The sequence below is a fragment of the Stomoxys calcitrans genome, chromosome 4, assembly GCF_963082655.1.
Source record: "Stomoxys calcitrans chromosome 4, idStoCalc2.1, whole genome shotgun sequence".
NCBI lineage: Eukaryota > Metazoa > Arthropoda > Insecta > Diptera > Muscidae > Stomoxys > Stomoxys calcitrans.
Genome location: NC_081555.1, coordinates 80,454,479 through 80,471,940, shown reverse-complemented (window position 1 = coordinate 80,471,940; position 17,462 = coordinate 80,454,479). Strand labels below are relative to the sequence as shown.

General features: G+C 37.3%; 1 protein-coding gene across 11 annotated transcripts in view; it reads left to right on the top strand.

The window, feature by feature from the left end:
• LOC106090515 (formin-J) overlaps positions 1-17,462 on the top strand; it is a 327,305-nt gene that overhangs the window by 154,493 nt on the left and 155,350 nt on the right. The gene's annotated exons all lie outside the window — the stretch shown is intronic.

Below are 17,462 nucleotides of genomic sequence, written 5' to 3'. Positions count from 1 at the left end.
GTATCATAATTTCAGGTGAAGAATGTAAGAAAACATTCCAAAGAGATGTAGCTTATAGGGACTAAAGGAGTTGATCTTACTAATAGCTCTGTCGGGTCTTTGGAAGATAAATTGTAAAAATAGTTCATAAGGCAGCCTTATCGCTAAAACGATACTCGTACTAAAAAAAACCTCTTTTACAATCTTACGCACAAAACTTACTGTAGACTTGGAATAGATTTATTAGACGTACTTCCTTAAAAAAAACTGTCAAATAAACCTATTTTAAGGCTTCAAAAAGGTTTGTGAATAAAGCCTTGTACTGACTTCGATTATGCGGAAAATGTTACTAAACATCAATTAAATTTTGTAATATCTCACAATGTATTGGGTTGCCCAAAAAGTAATTGCGGATTTTTCATATAGTCGGCGTTGACAAATTTTTTCACAGCTTGTGACTCTGTAATTGCATTCTTTCTTCTGTCAGTTATCAGCTGTTACTTTTAGCTTGATTTAGAAAAAAAGTGTAAAAAAGTATACTTGATTAAAGTTCATTCTAAGTTTTATTAAAAATGCATTTACTTTCTTTTAAAAAATCCGCAATTACTTTTTGGGCAACCCAATAATATCAAACAAAACCTTTAAAAAAAACTGTCAAATAAACCTATTTTAAGGCTTCAATAGGTTTGTCAATATAGCCGAGTACTGACTCCGATTATGTTGCTAAACATCAATTAAATTTTGTAAAGTCTCACAATGTTGCTAATTTGTTTAGTTGTAATTAAACTTTTTTTATTTGGCGTGTAAAGCGTTGTTTTGATAGTAAGCAGTTATATGTTGACATCATTGTTACCATATGGCTGTCAACCTAAACAAAAACAATTTTTCCACAATATTGGAATTTTTTTAATTACAAGGCAACTTATTCGTATTAATGAAGATTAGAATAAAAAAACGGATGAAGTGAACAGTTACCGGGTAAATGTAGTCTTTGGAGATTGCCCTGCCTGGCAAACCAGAGCAGTTCTGCCTCAATTGCGTTCCAACTCACCGGCCTATCGCGTGATCTATGATGCCAATGGTGTGGTGTTGTCTTTACCTCCTGTTATTAATGGTGATCATTCCAAGATATCCCCAAAAACGAAAAATGTATTCATCGAATGTACTGCGACGGATTTAACCAAAGCCGTGATATAGGAAAGACCTCGTGGCTCTTTACCTTTCGCCAGCTTTCTATAAAGTAATACCCCATTATTGAAGACATTGCTAACGAGTCATTTCAGCAAAGAGTAAAACGTCTGGTCGGGCGGCACCGGTTCTTGCTTAAATATTGAGTGTTTATGATGCTCGATATGACAAGGCGAGTTATTGGCGCCTTTAAATAACTAATGTCTATCACATTCCCGCAGCGGCAGAAACTAGATTGCTCATCCATATTATCTTAACGAGGAGCGCTATCTTCAGATGACAATGTGGTCACAACAACAACGTGGTGGGTTACATAGAAGAGAACTTGAAGACAGGCGATTTCACTTTGACGGCCTTCTTGGGTATAGAAGGGACTTTGCTAACATAAAGTTGGGGTTCATACCCCGTTTAAAGGTTGATATGAAAGTCCCCCTCTTCTGGCTGACTAGATCCCTGCTATGCTGAAGGGCAGAATAATCAATCCTTCACCGTCAGAGGGTTCGATAAGGATGATTGAGACCTCTCATGTGATTCTTGTTTTTCAATGAGATTGTCATGTACTTCGAGGTGGAAAAGGTGAAGGTTGATTGCCTATGCTGATGTCATCGTCATTATGTTTGGCAGTCGCTTTCTCTCTACTATCACAAATCTCTTCCAAGCCACGTTGAGGAAGCTGTCTTGCGCTTGACATTAACCCCAGAAAGACACAGCTGGTGTTGTGCAAAAGAAAACGTTTGGGGGGTTTAGAAGTCCTTTCCTGGGCGAAATATCTGGGTGTTATTCTTGACCAGAGATTGAGTTGGAGAAGTAACGTTGGAAGAGAGTCAAATCAGAGCTTAATGCTCTCAAATCATGTCGCAACTCTATGGGCAACATGTACACTGCTGTGGTTCGGCCGATATGCTTGGTGTGTCATGAGGGTGATGGAGAAGGTACAGGGTTAGTGGCGGTGTTGATATCAAGGGTGAGCACTGAATGCGATATCTGATCTGAGACCTTTGCACTTGTTGTATGTGGAGGAGAAGAGAGATCTGAATGATGACGAATGACGATGACGATCTGAAGTTTATCTTTCCAGAGAGGAAGCCTTGGGCTGGGGGCGTCTCGAACTTCTCCGGGCCGTCTATTTACACGATTGGGTTTAAGTTAAACAGGGCACTAGAGCGGGTGTTTTTGATGAATTCCTATGGATTAGAGAGTCACATAAACTTCTGGACGGGTGCAGTGTCTTTCATTATACATAAAATCTCTACAAACTAATAACAATACAAAAAATTACAACGTTTCTTAAAAATTTTGAAATAACAATTTAAGTTCGGAGTCGTTTCGTAAGTTTTTTATAGTAAGTTTTGACACTTGTTCAGGCGAAAACTCGAAGTCAGTACTAGGCTTAAGGCCGTTATTGTTTTGTATTTAAATATATATTGCAACTTGTCGACAAAAATTGCCTATTGTAGGGCATTCGCATGTCTAAGATGGGACAATAAAAAAATCTCATTACAGATAATTACAGTTTATAATGGCAATTAAAAACTGTTTGAAAATGACAATATTTTTCTCAAAACACTGCCGCCGCATTCAAACGAACAGACAAATAAACGAATGGGATGATGGACATACTCAATAAACAAATACTAAAGAAAAAGTAATAATTGTCAGTGGAATAAACAAAAACAACAGCGACGACAGCAACAACACTAGCACTCAAAATAATTGTCTATCAAAAGCATTTGAAATTTTATAGTGAGCGTAGAGGGCCTCTTGACTAAAATGATATACGAGGCCAGTATGAAAAATCAGGAAAACCTTAATGAATTTAAGGAAACCAACTATTTCCAATGAAGGACTGCACATATGACACTCTTACTTGGGATTGAATTTTTGCCAGTTTAGAACTCAACTTAAAAAATAGTCTCTTTTTGATTGAGAATCGGTCAGCACCTAAGTACGAGAGAAGATTCCGTGCTTTATCTGGAATGGCATGGGAAAATTCGCAATTTGTAATGTGAACAGACTTATGCTCTTATACTCTTGCCATATCGCCATTATATTTATACACAACAGCTGAGTCCGGCCCGCTCCGCTGCGCCCAATAATGCTATGTTGGAGAGAAGTACTCCAAATTTGGAAATTTCTGCCGATTTTCAGTTGAAAATGCATTCCAATTTTGCTGTATATTTTTCTACTCTCAATTCCTCTTATTTAAACCCCACGGTGCAATGGTCAATAAAAGTTCTGTTTAGGGGTGTGGTGGACACCCAAAGACTTGGTTCTAAAAGTGAAAGTAAATTTTGAGCACTACTCCCAAAAACCTTTCATTAAAGATCCATATTGCAATAGTCGGTAAATATGAAGCGTTTTTTTGGGGGTGGGGTGACCCACAAAACACTATGTTCCACAATAGGATAACAGATTCGTTTTCTACTTTCAACCTCATACCTTTAATTTAATACCCATTTTGTATTGATTGGTCTATAAATCCGATAGGCGGGTTTTGTGGGTGGGCGGCCCCCCTAGGCACCCCTCCCCAGATTTTGGAACCAAATTTTTGTTCTTAGATTACTGTAGGTTAAAAAGAGGGTGCAGATATTGATCCACCCCATGTCACTATGGACATTCACCAAAGCCACTAAACGGCTTGTTGTGCGGTCTATTTGAGCCCCATATTTTGATGGTCAGTAAATAATTGCTGTTTGTGGGGTGTTTTGGGGAATAGGTAGACCCCCAGAGAATTTTTTCCGAAAGTACGTATCAATTGGTATGGGTATACCCTCCCCAATACCTTTCATTTGAGCCCAACATTGACATGGCAGGTACATATGTCCGATTAAGGAGTGTTTTGGGGGGCGGTCCCCAAGCACTTAGTCCTGAATATATATCAGCATCGAGATCTACTCTCAAATATCATTTATCATTGGCCTCAAAATTGGATATCAAATTAGTTTTCTAATCCCAAATACATTTTATTTAAAAGTCGGTACATATGTCCGATTGGGTTTGGGTAGCCTCCGAAACACTTGGTCCCACATTTGGATATCAGATTCGTATTTCACACCCAAATACTTTTTATTGGAGCCCCATATTGCCAATGGTCATAAATATGCCCTGTTTGGCAGTGCTTTGGGGAAGGGATGGACTCCCGGAAACTTGGTCCCACTTTTGGGTATCAGATTCGTATTCTACTTGCAAATACCTTTCATTTGAGTCCCATATTGCCTTGGTCGGTATATATGACCGATTTAGGGATTTTTTGGGGGTTGGGATGGTCCGCCAAACACTTAGTCCGACGATTGCATATCAGATACGTTTTCTAATCTTAAATACCTTTCATTTGAGTCCCATATTGTCGTGATTGGTCTATATATATATTTGGTAAGTTTTGGGATTGGGGCGGTCTCCCTAGGTGCCCCATCCGAAATTTGGATACCAAATTTTGTTTTTAGGTTATTATAAGAAAGCAGCGATTTAAATAGCCCCACCCATTTCCGAGATCTGGCGTTTCTGAAAATTAGGGTAAGGGGGAGGGTCCGCCCCCCTTCAGATATCAACATATATCAATTTGAGCTTGTTTGTAGGTTTGTTTGTGTGTTCCTTATAGACTCAGAAACGGCTGAACCGATTTTCTTGAAATTTTCGCTGATGGTGCATAATGATCCCGTGGTAAAAATAGGGTACTACATTTTTTGATATCTGAAGGGGGGCGGACCCTCCCCCTTACCCTAATTTTCAGGAACGCCAGATTTCGGAAATGGGTGGGGCGATTTAAATCTCTGCTCTCTTATAATAACCTAAAAACAAAAATTTGGTATCCAAATTTCGGATGGGGTACCTAGGGGGGCCGCCTAACCCCCAAAACTTACCAAATATATATATTAGACGAATCACGACAAAATGGGACTCAAATGAAAGGTATTTAAGATTAGAAAACGTATCTGATATGCAATCATCGGACTAAGTGTTTGGGGGACCACCCCATATATATATATATTTATATTTAAGCCAAACCATTTAACTGACATTGCATTTAAAATGTCAATGCATTTTTGGGGTTATTGTCTGGGGTTTTGTTGTGAAATGTGTTTATATTCCTGTGGCCAAGTAAATGAAAAGGTAAATGACTGAAACATTTGTGTCTCGATGACTTTGACGATGACTTCAATGTTCATCGCCATTGTGGCCACAATATGGTGACATGAGGGTCCTCTACAGCTCAAGTGAGAAAGATGCCCTTTTTAATGACTTTCGATAGTAATACAATGTTTTAAATCTTTAATACGAATATCTTGGAGTGAACTGAGCTGTGAGTTGCTCTGGAGGATTAGTCTATTGGTTAAGTTATTGTTGACTTTTGGTTTTGTTTTGCCACAGCGGCAGACGACCACAACCAAATCATGGCAATTTCGTTCATTCACAGTTCATATAAATATTTAAGCATTTCATTAGGGCTATTGTACATTGTAATTTACAAAAGTGATAACGACCTGCATTGTATACACCAAATGACTGTATCGGATCTCTGTAATATTTTGTTCAGTTTCAGTATCTTTTGCTTTCCATTTCGATTTGGATGGCTCGTTGCCTCTCGGTTATATGCTGTTGCAACAAATAGTCGTGGTGGTGGTGGTGTCGATTCAATTTGAAGCTTCCCTTTGGGGGTAGTATTTTAACAAAATTTATTGTTTTTTAATTTCTATTATTTTTATTTATTTTTTCCCGTTTGGTTGTTTGTTTGCGTGTGTTTTGTATTTAATGATTTTATTTCGTAAGTGAACTTTCATATTCGTTCGATATGTTTTGGTTGTTCATTGTTCCACTTGAAACTTGAAGCCACTGGTAATGATACACTGAAAAAAAACTATCGAACATTTCATCAGAAAAGAGTTATATTAAAACAAATAAAAAGGCATTAAGTTCCGAAAGGCCGATCTTTGGACACCCACCACCTCGGGTATATATGTAAACCCCCTTTCGTCACAATCCGATGAAAATTGGATAACTTATGAAGTCAAATTCGACACGGATATTGAGTGGGCTAATAAATATAAGTCACCGTTGAATTTTGTATTAGAAAATTCAACAAAATCGGGTAATAAATAAAGCTTTTATGAGCTTCAAAGCCTTAATCGGCACATCGGTCTATATGACAGCTATATCTAAATGCAGTCCGATCTTTACCATATTTGGGTCGGATAGCGGGTGGCCTAAAACTACTTATTATTTCAAATTTCAGCGAAATCGGAAAAAATATAGCTGTTATTCAGCTTTATCTAAATATGGCAGCTTTATCTAAATATAGTCCGATCTGAAACGTATTTGGGTTTCAAATTTCAGCGAAATCGGTTAAAATATAAAGCGTTTATGGGCTTCAGACCCTTAATCGGCAGATCGGTCTATATGACAGCTATATCTAAATATAGTCCGATCTGGACCATATTTGAGTCCTATGTTAGGAGGCGTAAAACTGCTCAATGTTTCAAATTTCAGCGAAATCGGTTAAAAAATAAAGCGTTTATGGGTTTCAGACCCTTAATCGGGAGATCGGTTTATATGACAGCTATATCTATAAATAGTTCGATCTGGCCATATTTGGGTCCTATGTTAGGAGAGGAAAAACTACTCAATGTTTCAAATTTCAGCTAAAACGGGTAATAAATAAAGCTTTTATGGGCTTAAGACCCTTTATTTGGAGATCGGTCTATATGGCAGTTATACCCAAATATAGTCCGATTTAATCTATATTTAGGTCAGATACAGGAGGCTTAAGATAACCCTATGTTTCAAATTTCAGCTAAATCGGGTAATATACAATGCTTTTATGGGCTTCAGACCCTTTATCGGCAGATCGGTATATATGGCAACGATATTTAAATAAAGTCCGATATGGACTATTCGAGCTTAATGATCGAAGAATTTCTCTGCAATGGAACAGTAAAGCCAGAAGATACCACAACACCAACCATAGTGTGACCCGTTTCGGTTCTTAGTGGAAATACCATCGGACACTTTTATGTGTGAAGGCTTTAAGGGCTGTGCCTTCGAAGGTTATACTTATTGCGAAAACGTCTTTTATGATATAAATACTAGACTAACCAAGATTTACACCCTGTCTGCTAGCTGTTCCTTTTACAATGCTAAAATTTTATTTCTAAATAAAAAAATTTCAAACCATCAGTGATGTCTTAGATTTTGAAAGTTTCAAAAAATTAATGATTTATTTGCAACGGGCGTTACACTTAAATGTAACGGGCGTTACAGAGTATATTTATCAGGGTGATGACATTTTACAACCTCATATCCCCGCATCATATTTGATGAGTTTTTATTTAAGACTAGATAAAATCTGGCATTAAAGATGTTTCGATAAAAAAAACCTCAAATATAATTAAATTTTTGTTTCGGCATTTTGATCAAGTTTTGAGCACAAGCTTTAGAGCCACATATATGCAAACATCAAACACTGAAGGAAGTTAAATATCCACGTTGTCATTGGACATGATGAATCTTAGTGAGAGGTTGTCCCTGTTGTGGCAGGAGTTATATTTGAAAGCTTTTGGATAGTCATTCAGAGTTACAGGTAATTCAAAATCTTCAGCGCTTCACTCCTCTCAGTAAAGTGACGGAAGACCCGAGTGAGATGGAAGAGAAACTATCGTCTCCACTTGTTTTCTTAATCTGAGTTTTCCAATCTTGTTTTTATAATCTGAGTTTTACCATTTTTGAAGGCTGCTTTCAATTCATCATAAATTCTCACCATTTCCTGCACAAGGATATAATCGATGTTTTGTGATATAGTCCGATTTTTTAGTAAAAAATTGGAAAACCCCTCGAGTTCTCAAATTTCAAAGCCAAGATTTCTCATTCGGGCTAATGTTGTATGGAGTTGTGTGGAGATATTTTAGACCTCAAGGGGACTTTTTTTGGAAATTTTTAAGCAAAACAAAATTGGAAATCGGATCACAAACGAAGATTTAGCAGGCCCAAAAAATTTTTGAAATACGAAAACTCATAGAAAAAAGTTTGCTGAAAATAGCAAACACTGTCTAATGAATATTAGTAGATAATTTTGCTGCTACTACAGCAGTAGTTCTGCAATTTCGGAGCAGCAAGCTGACTGCTGAAAAGTGTGTTATTTGCTGAAAATGACTGCTGCTTATTTAGGAAGGGGATGTTAGAAGAAAAAATAAAACACCAACGTAGATGTATGTCTCAGTAGATGTTTATAATCACCACTGAATGTATACTTCTATCTTTTATCTTTAAATTTAGAAACAAATGGCCATGTCTGTCATGTACACATTAGTAGAGCAATCACAAAAAATTCGAGCGAGCTCAGCCACATTTCCAAATGTATGCGAATGGATGCGATGTCACGTGTACAAGGAATCTGTTGATCAAGTAGCTTTTTTACAGTAATATACCACAAACTAAAATTATCTCTTCTATCAAAATTTCTAAAAAAATCTAAAAAAAACGCCTAAAGTAATAAAAACAAGCACCAACCAAACATAATAAATAGCACACAATTTTTTTTCAGCAAACATGTTGTATTAAAAACAGCAAATTTTGTTCACTGATTTAGCTAACGGAAATGTTTGCTAATACAGCAGCCCTATGTTTACTGAAACAGCAGTGATGTTTGCTCTTCCATTTTCAGCAGACAAAAACTGCTGTTTTAGCAAACATTTTTGCTGTTTTGAATAACAAATTTGGTTGAGTGGAGGTAACCAACTTTAGGAGCCTGCCAAAAGGCGCCCGAACAACCTAGGGCACACGATCTCGCTAACACCTTAGCTCTAACAAATCCAAATTTCAAAGATATATCTCTACCCGTTCTCACACGGCATATTTTTTATAAGTTTTTTTTCGATTTTTTCCCACTGTGCGTCAACTGTTTTTATGAAAGGAAAACTATTTAAACCACTATACACGGCTATAATACCACCTTAAAATTTTGTTTCGAAGTTATACGTAATTAAATTTCAAGCCTTCCATACATTTTTTAACAACTCCTTTATGGGTTTGTATTATAATCTGCTGTATTCATTGAGCTACTGGTGCAAGTTATTGTCCTTGCAAATTTAAATACCCAGCAAGCAATGTATGTGCCTTAGAAATTCCTGATGTGTTTTCGTGTGCCTGACGCCATTTATTTGTTGCCCCAACGGTTTTGGTTATTGGACATATGAGTATTCTTCTACACCTCTACACTGCAGTATGCACCTCTGGCGAAATTTTCGTTTCCATAAGAAATGCATTGACATATCCTAAACGAAATTTTCGCTTCCACATACAGCGGCGCAGAGGTTAGCATGTCTGCCTTTAATGCTGAACAACTGGATGCGAATCCTGGCGAGAACACCCGAAGAATTTTTCAGCGGTGACTATCCCGTCCTAATGCTGGCGTCATTTGTAAGATACTTTACCATGTAGAAAGTTCTTCCCAAAGAGGTGTTGCACTGTGACACGCCGTTCGGACTCGTCTATAAAAAGGAGTCCCCTTATCATTGAGATTAAAATGGAATCGGATAGCACTCATTGATATGTGAAAAGTTTGCCCCTTTTCCTTATGGAATGTTCATTAGAAATTATCAAAATTTTGTGGTATAGTAGACCACAAGCCTTCTGGAGGCTCAAAAAGTCGAATCTGAAGATCGATTTATATGACAGCTTTATCAGGTTATGGACCCATTTGGATCATTCATGGCATTGTTGTCAAAGAGTCAAAACATATCACATCAAGCAAAATTTAAGCCAATCGGAAAAGAATTAAGCTCTCTAGAGGCTCAAGAAGTCATATCTGAAAATCGGTTTATATTGCAGCTATATCAGATAACAATGAATATTCCATTAAGGAACAGTGGCAAATTTCTCATTTATCAATGAGTGTTGTCTGATTCAAGTTTTTAAGATCTGACAAAATTTCAGGCAAATTGGATCAGGATGCGCTTTGTAAAGCCTCAAGAAGAGATCGTTTTATTTGGCGGCTATATAAAATTATGGACCCATATGGCCCATTTAATCCCCACCGACCTACAACAATAGGAAGTATTTATCCAAAATTTTATGCAACTTGCTTTAATCCCTCGAAAACTATGATGCTTTCAACAAACTGACAGACGGACTTACAGACGGACGGACATGGCTAAATCGACTTCGAAAGTCAAGACCTAATTTCTTTAAGTCATTAAGACCAATTTTTAAATTTATTCCCTTTAATTTATTCTCTGAGATATTTTTGCCACTAAAATATTACAATTAGCCAAGAGTGTCTTTTTTCGGAATCTCATTTCGTCTTCTGAATAAATTCCTCCAATTTTTTTTTGCACTCTGTGTTGATATTTTGCTAAATGTAACAGACATTACATGCTAAAAACTGACGTGTATCATAGTTGTTATAAGTTTATTAAAAAAAAAAAATAAATAAAAAATACACCCTAAAAATACCAATAAGAAAATTTCATGATATATTACCTTGTGCTGGAAATCAATTTTGTGATTTTTCAATATAAATTATTATTTCAATATAAATTATTTAAAATTTTTTGCATAAAGGGTATAATTTTCGTGGAATTGCCCATATACATAGAAAATCATATCAAAAATTAGTCTCAGTAGAAAATTATTTGTTTGTTTGGATATTTCTTTGCGTATTGTTCATGTTCTTAAAATTCAACAAAAATATTACGGATTTCTTTTTTAACTTAAAAAAAAATTATAAAATTTTTCAATTTTAATTTTTTTCTTTTAATTTATAGCTGTTAAAAAATATTAATTAGAAAATTTTGTCAGCATTTTATTTCTAGAGAAATTGTTTAAAAAATTCATTTCTTACAGAAGATATATCGTAAACTTTATTTCTATTAACATTTTTTTCAAGTGCACAAAAGAAGAGCAACGGAAGGTCTTGCAGTAATATCTTCTGCAGTAGTTTATAGTAATAACAAAACGTCTCCATAGCGCCACAGAGCAGGGTGGCAAGAAACCTTGATAGTAGCGCTGAAAACAACTTAAGTACGCACTCAGTTCTAACATCTATGCGGACGTGATTGTATTCAAATTTCAGTGTATTTTAAATCGATAGTGCAGCAATTGGTTGCGACCTATATTCGTAGCCCGGCATATATATATGGAAGGGGATGCCTTGACACGGTAAACACCCGTACATACCTACACACTTCTGCCCGAGCTATGGTAATATGGTTTTTGACTTTGCTTCGGTTCGACGCTTTTCCATTTTCATAAAGTGTGCATACACATAAATGTAATGTAATTACTGGTACATATGAGCTGAATAGCAGCATAGGTACATGTAAATGTACTGTCAGTCTGAATGTCTGTCCGTCCGCTACTCATATGGTTGTAGTTTTGTACTTTGGATGCTTTTCTCGGTTTTCTGTAGGTTTTGTTATGGAACTCCTGCCGCCGCTTAGATTATGCTATTTTATGCACAACCGTTGTCTACAGTCTACAACTCCGACCAACACTCTGAAGTGACCAGATCTAATGAAATGCAAAATGCAGTTTCAATGAGAATTTCGTAGACACTTAAAAGTGACGTTAAAAATGGTCATACATTTTAGATTTTTATGCTAATTTGTCACGATTTATGCAAATCATTGTTATGAGCCGTCCTTGAGCGTGCTTTGAAGTTAAAAGTTCAAGAGCTTTTGTAATGGAGAGAGTATTTCCATAAAAATTAGTTCTGCATTTCAATAGACGATTAAAATTTATGAAAGTGAATATGGAGCACGTTGAGGAAAATGGGGCCCCAGGTTGATAAGAAATATAATTTAATTGAGTTTTCCTTAATGAATTCACAGAGATCATCCTACAAAACGTAAGCAGGCTAACATTGTTCTTTTAAATAATTATGAATATGAAAATCTGATTTTTCAGAAAATCTGATTGTTTAGAAAATTGCATAAAAACATTTTGTTAAAAGAATTACTAGTTACTCCATCATCAATGTTCAACAAGTAAAAACGCATTAAATTCGCTTTCGCTGAACTTTGGATACCCACCATTATTATCCTGTTTTCTTAGAATTATACTATATCCATATAAACCGCTATGGATCATATTTGGTTCAGGTGTCCCGAAGCCTTTTACAAGTCACAGTCTTAAATTTCTGCGAAATCAGGCCGGGCCGCATTTTATATTCCCTTCACCATGGATGGCATTTGTCAAGTTCTTTGCCCGGTATTCTTTGCAGGTAAACAAATGATAATAGATACGAATGTCTATGTTATTTGAGTTATGTCGGGATATATACTGATTCGAACCATACTTGGCTTGGATTTTGAAGACCATAGTAGATGGCAAGGTGAAAATTTCAGGTAAATCGGATAAGAATTGCGCCCTCTAGGGTCTTCAGAAGTATATTCGGGAGATGGGTTTATATGGGAGCTATTATCAAGTATTGAACCGATTCAAACCATACTAAGTATATCTGTAGGGAGTCATAGGGAAAGTCATTGTGCAAAATTTCAGCCCAATTGGATAAGAATCGCGCTCTCTACAGACTCAAGACGTATAATCGGGAGATCGGTTTGTATGGGAGCTATATCAAAAGATGGACCCATATGGCCCATCTACAATCCCAACCGACCTTCACTAGTAGAAAGTATTTGTGCAAAATTTCAAGTACCTAGCATTACTTCTTCGAAAATTCGGGTGCTTTTGACTGACAGACAAACGGACAGATGGATAGACATTGCTAAATCGACTCAGAATGTCAACACGATCAAGAATATATATAATTGATTGGGTCTCACAACAATATTTCGTTGTGTTACAAACGGAAAAACGAAATAAGTATGCACCCATCCAATGGTGGAGAGTATAAAAAGGTCTTTTATATGCTTAAAACCCATAATCTGCGAATCGGTCTATAAATAACTATATCCAAATATAGCCCGATTTAGACCATTTCAGTTCGGATATCTGGGTGCCTTATAAAACTCACCATTCAAAATTTCAGCGCAATCAGGTTATAAATGCGTCTGTTATGTGCTTAAGACCATAAGTCAGCAAATCGAACTATATGGGAGCTATATGCAAATATGGCCCGATAAACAACATATTCAGTTTCAGTTTCAAATTTCCGTGAAATTGGACAAAAATGCGGCTTTTAATGTCTTAAGACCCCAAATCGGCATATCGGTCGGTTATATGTAAATATGGCCCGATATGAACTGTTTTGGCATCGGACTTCGGGGGTCTAAGTTAGAGCTGGCAAAATATAGATTACACTATCAATATTTTTGTTTTTGGTTGAATATCGATTGATATTTTTCCTGTCGATGTTATCGGCAAAGTTCCACAATATACCAATTTGAACAAAAAATTAGCACTCCGATCGTGAATATATCCAGATCATACATGTTACAATCTTCGTCTTGAGTGTTTATGTATCGTTCGAATCGGCTCATAACCTGCAATAGTTTCCTTATTTAATCTCCCGATTTTACTTCATGAGCATATAGAGAGCGCAATTTTAATCCGATTGCGTTAAGATTTTGTACAGTGATTTCTCTCATGGTTTCTCTCATGACTTTATTAAACTTTGTTTTATTTGGTGCCTTGATATTGCTTCTATACAAATCGATCTTATGATAGATTAGGCGATGGGAAATTAACAATAGTATCGATACTGTCGATATTTATTGTTAGAAATATCGAAACTATCAGGTGTTGCGATTATCAATAGTTTGCCAGTTCTAGTCTGTTCTAAATTTTATGGGCTTAAGAACCAAAACATGAAGATCGGTCTTTATGGAAACTAGAGGGTGGGTCAGAGAAACTTACACATATTTGAAAAAACTCCCGAGCGGCGAGTTTGACTGGGGTCGACAGGTGGACCATGTGGAGGGGTAAGTTCAAATTTTTTTCTCTCTCCAGACAGTTGGCATCATGTTCTGGTCTAGGGAGCAGTGGACCTTCGTCTTCGAGTGCCTTCTTTTTAATGGTCTCTCGCTTTGCAATTCCTCCTCACATACTCGTTCCTGGCCGTAATTCGATTCTATCGTGGGTTAACCTTTTTCGGAAGTATGGCTTCCCCCAGAAGTGACTTTCATCGGACCCTCAGAACTTCGGAAAATATCGAAAGAGTCAGGCAGTTACTTGTGCTTTCTCTTAAATTTCAACGTAATCGAACAATAAATGCAGCTTTTATGGGCTTAAAACCCAAAATCGGAACATCGGTCTAAATGGAAACTAGAGGGTGGGCCCGAAAAACTCACAAGAGGTAAATTCGGCTGGGGTCGAAAGGAGCCACATGTGGAGGGGGAAGTCCAAGGATCTCTCCAGACAGTTGCCATCATGCTCTAGTCTAGGGAGCAGCGGGACTTCACCTTCGAGAGCTTCTCTTCTAATGGTCGCTCACAACGTGACTTCTGCTCTCGCTTTGAAATTCCTTCTCACATACTCAATTTTTAAAGACTGTACGGACGGACATCATTAAATCGTCTTAGAATTTTACGACGATCAAAAATACACATGCATTGTGGGGTCGAAAATGGATGTTTCGATGTGTTGTTAACGTAATGACTAAATGAATATACCCTCTATCTTGGTTCCTTCAAAATAATCTTCTACAATTTTGAAACATTAGCTCTGGTCACCTTTGGTAATGGCCACAATCGAATCTAATGAAGATTCAAGTAATGACTGCTCCTATAGGTTAGTTACCAAATGACTAATATTTTATGGACTACTTTGGTTACGTACATCGAGTTGAATGAAAGGTAAAGGCAGCTCAGTGTAGTTAGGCTCTTCCACAAAGGCTAATGTTGCTGACTGTTCAGTTGCCAAAGCATTCGAATTGAGGTTGTGGGCTTAGTTGGAATGAAGCCACCGTAAGTGTTTCTTATTGTGTCTATGCGGTTGATGAGGCTTGTACCATGGACTGGCGTGCGCTACATCTGTGCAAGCGAGTGTGTGGCATGAATATGTCGCCTCTCATACGCGTTGCTGTTTCGCAGAGAACATAGTGCCATTGCCTTAACACTCAATGACCCGTGATATATGAAAGGGGAAATTTTTACAGCACACACACTCAACGGACCCTTTCTCTTTGATTACGATTGCCTGGATGCTGCTGCACATTGTACTGATAGTACCATAAACTAAAGTAGTTAAATCCATTACATGCAGGCATAGCCAACAAACCAAGCAGTCACATATATCAAATGCAGATGCCGAGATTTTTTTTTTGAGTATAGTATGTTTTTTTTTACTTGTTTCTCCAATGAGACATATGGCTTGCTTTGTAAATTAATAAATAATCAAGATCGGAGCCATTTGATATATGACCGTGTTTTAACAGTGACCGACCGCATCGGTGCCATAAGTCATTTCTCCGCGCAGACTTTCAATATTTACAACACATTTCATTTAGGAACAGTATTGCCATCGAGATGTTAGTTTTCAAGTCAAGGCTTCAATTGTGCTTTCTTTTTCTATACAAATCTAATGAAATAATTAAGCAATCGATTCGGCATGGACGTCGAGGTGTACAATATAATTCAATGTTCCAAATTTTGGCAAAATCTGAATCATAGGTTAGGTTAGGTATAAATGGCAGTCTGCCATCAGACTCAGTTAGACGTTTTCGTCCATTGTGATACCATAGAAACAGAAAAAGGAAAATGCCTCCTAGTTTCTACCGTTGAACCATCCAGATCGCTTTAAAAAGCCCAGTAACTTGCGAATGTTCACTTCCGCAAAATCAGACAGGTTCTCAAAGAAATGAGAACCTAAAGTGCAACTCCTTCTAACTGCTAGTGCCGGAGACACACACAGAAGGTGTTCTATAGTCTGTACTTCCTCGATGTTCCTACAGCTTCTGCAAAAGTCGTTGCTGGCAACCTTCAGCCTGTCAGCATGTTTTCCTGTCATGACGAACACAATGATTGAGACGTCTGTTCTAACCAATGACAGCAAAGCAGTAGACCTCTTCAAGTCTAGATGAGGCCTCATAATTTTGGAATGCTCATAGCCCCCTCTTTGTAACCATCTATCATTCGTTGCCCTTCTGGCCTGGTTCTGAAAACTTAGCTTACATGTCGCTAGAGGCATACCCACAGATTCCAATGTGCCTGGAGTGTATAAGGTAGTTCCTAGTCACGCAAGCTTTAGAATTCCCTGGGATATCTCTATGACCCGGCACCCAGAACAGGTGAATTTTGAATTGTTCGGCCATCTCGTTGAGAGATCTGCGACAATCGAAATCGGTTAATGTGTTCAAAAATACGTTCTCCAGGGATTTAATGGCTGCCTGACTGTCTTAGAAGATATTTATCTGAATGATATACACCTGTTATGGGTTCAAGACTTTAATTCGGTACATTGTATAAAAATATTCATTACCACATTGTCCTAGTTAGGTTGCAAGCTATCTTGGCGTGTTTTTTTTTTGAGGTGATGTGATTTCTCTTGGGACACTTAGGACCACATTTCGATGACAGGCGAAGTCTATATATCATATACTTGTTTGATAGGTTTTAGATAGTGTGTTGGCTCTTCTGATGCTCGACTTCAATGTCAAATTTGCGCTACTGATTTGGTAGAAAGAATCAAACCAAAATTTGCGTAACTCTACCTAAAACATAGCTGGAATATCTCAATGTGGCGCCAAAGAGGTTGCCACGTATATGAATTCATAGGAGATTGTTGAGGACATATAGTCTTTGTCAACAATTCTTTGATTGAACTATAAGCTGTATCCAATAGACTGGCTAAGGAAGATATACTCTGCCGTATAATCCAGTGAGATGAAGGGACTTAAAACCATGTTCACTGCAAAGCAGGAAACCCGTACCATACGTAGGCGAAAGTTTTTAATCCACCATATGCTAAAAACTCTAGAGGCGATGATAACTTAGGGCAAAGATTCCTAGAGTCTTGGCAACAATACATTGATTGCAAGGACAAGTCCACAAACAATCTTTCATGGCTATATCAAAATCACTCTCGCACTCCAGGAATATACAATGGTAGCATTTCTTGCCTGCACTAATGTAAAACAACGTCAAACCTAAAGGAGTAAGAAACTCTGGGCATCAATACTACCGTAAAAATGTTTATACATGGCTTACTTTCCAGAGGGAAAACTAGTAAGGCCTGCTTTAAATGAGACCTGATAACAGCCCATCAAGGCCTTCTAATAGAAGAACCGTATGACTTCTAAAATGAAGCTCCCAAGACAACCACTTTGCAATTTCTAAAAGTTTGCCAAGGGATGCCTTTATCGTCTTTATGTATTCCTTTTGAAGTACTCAAAAGCATAAATTAGA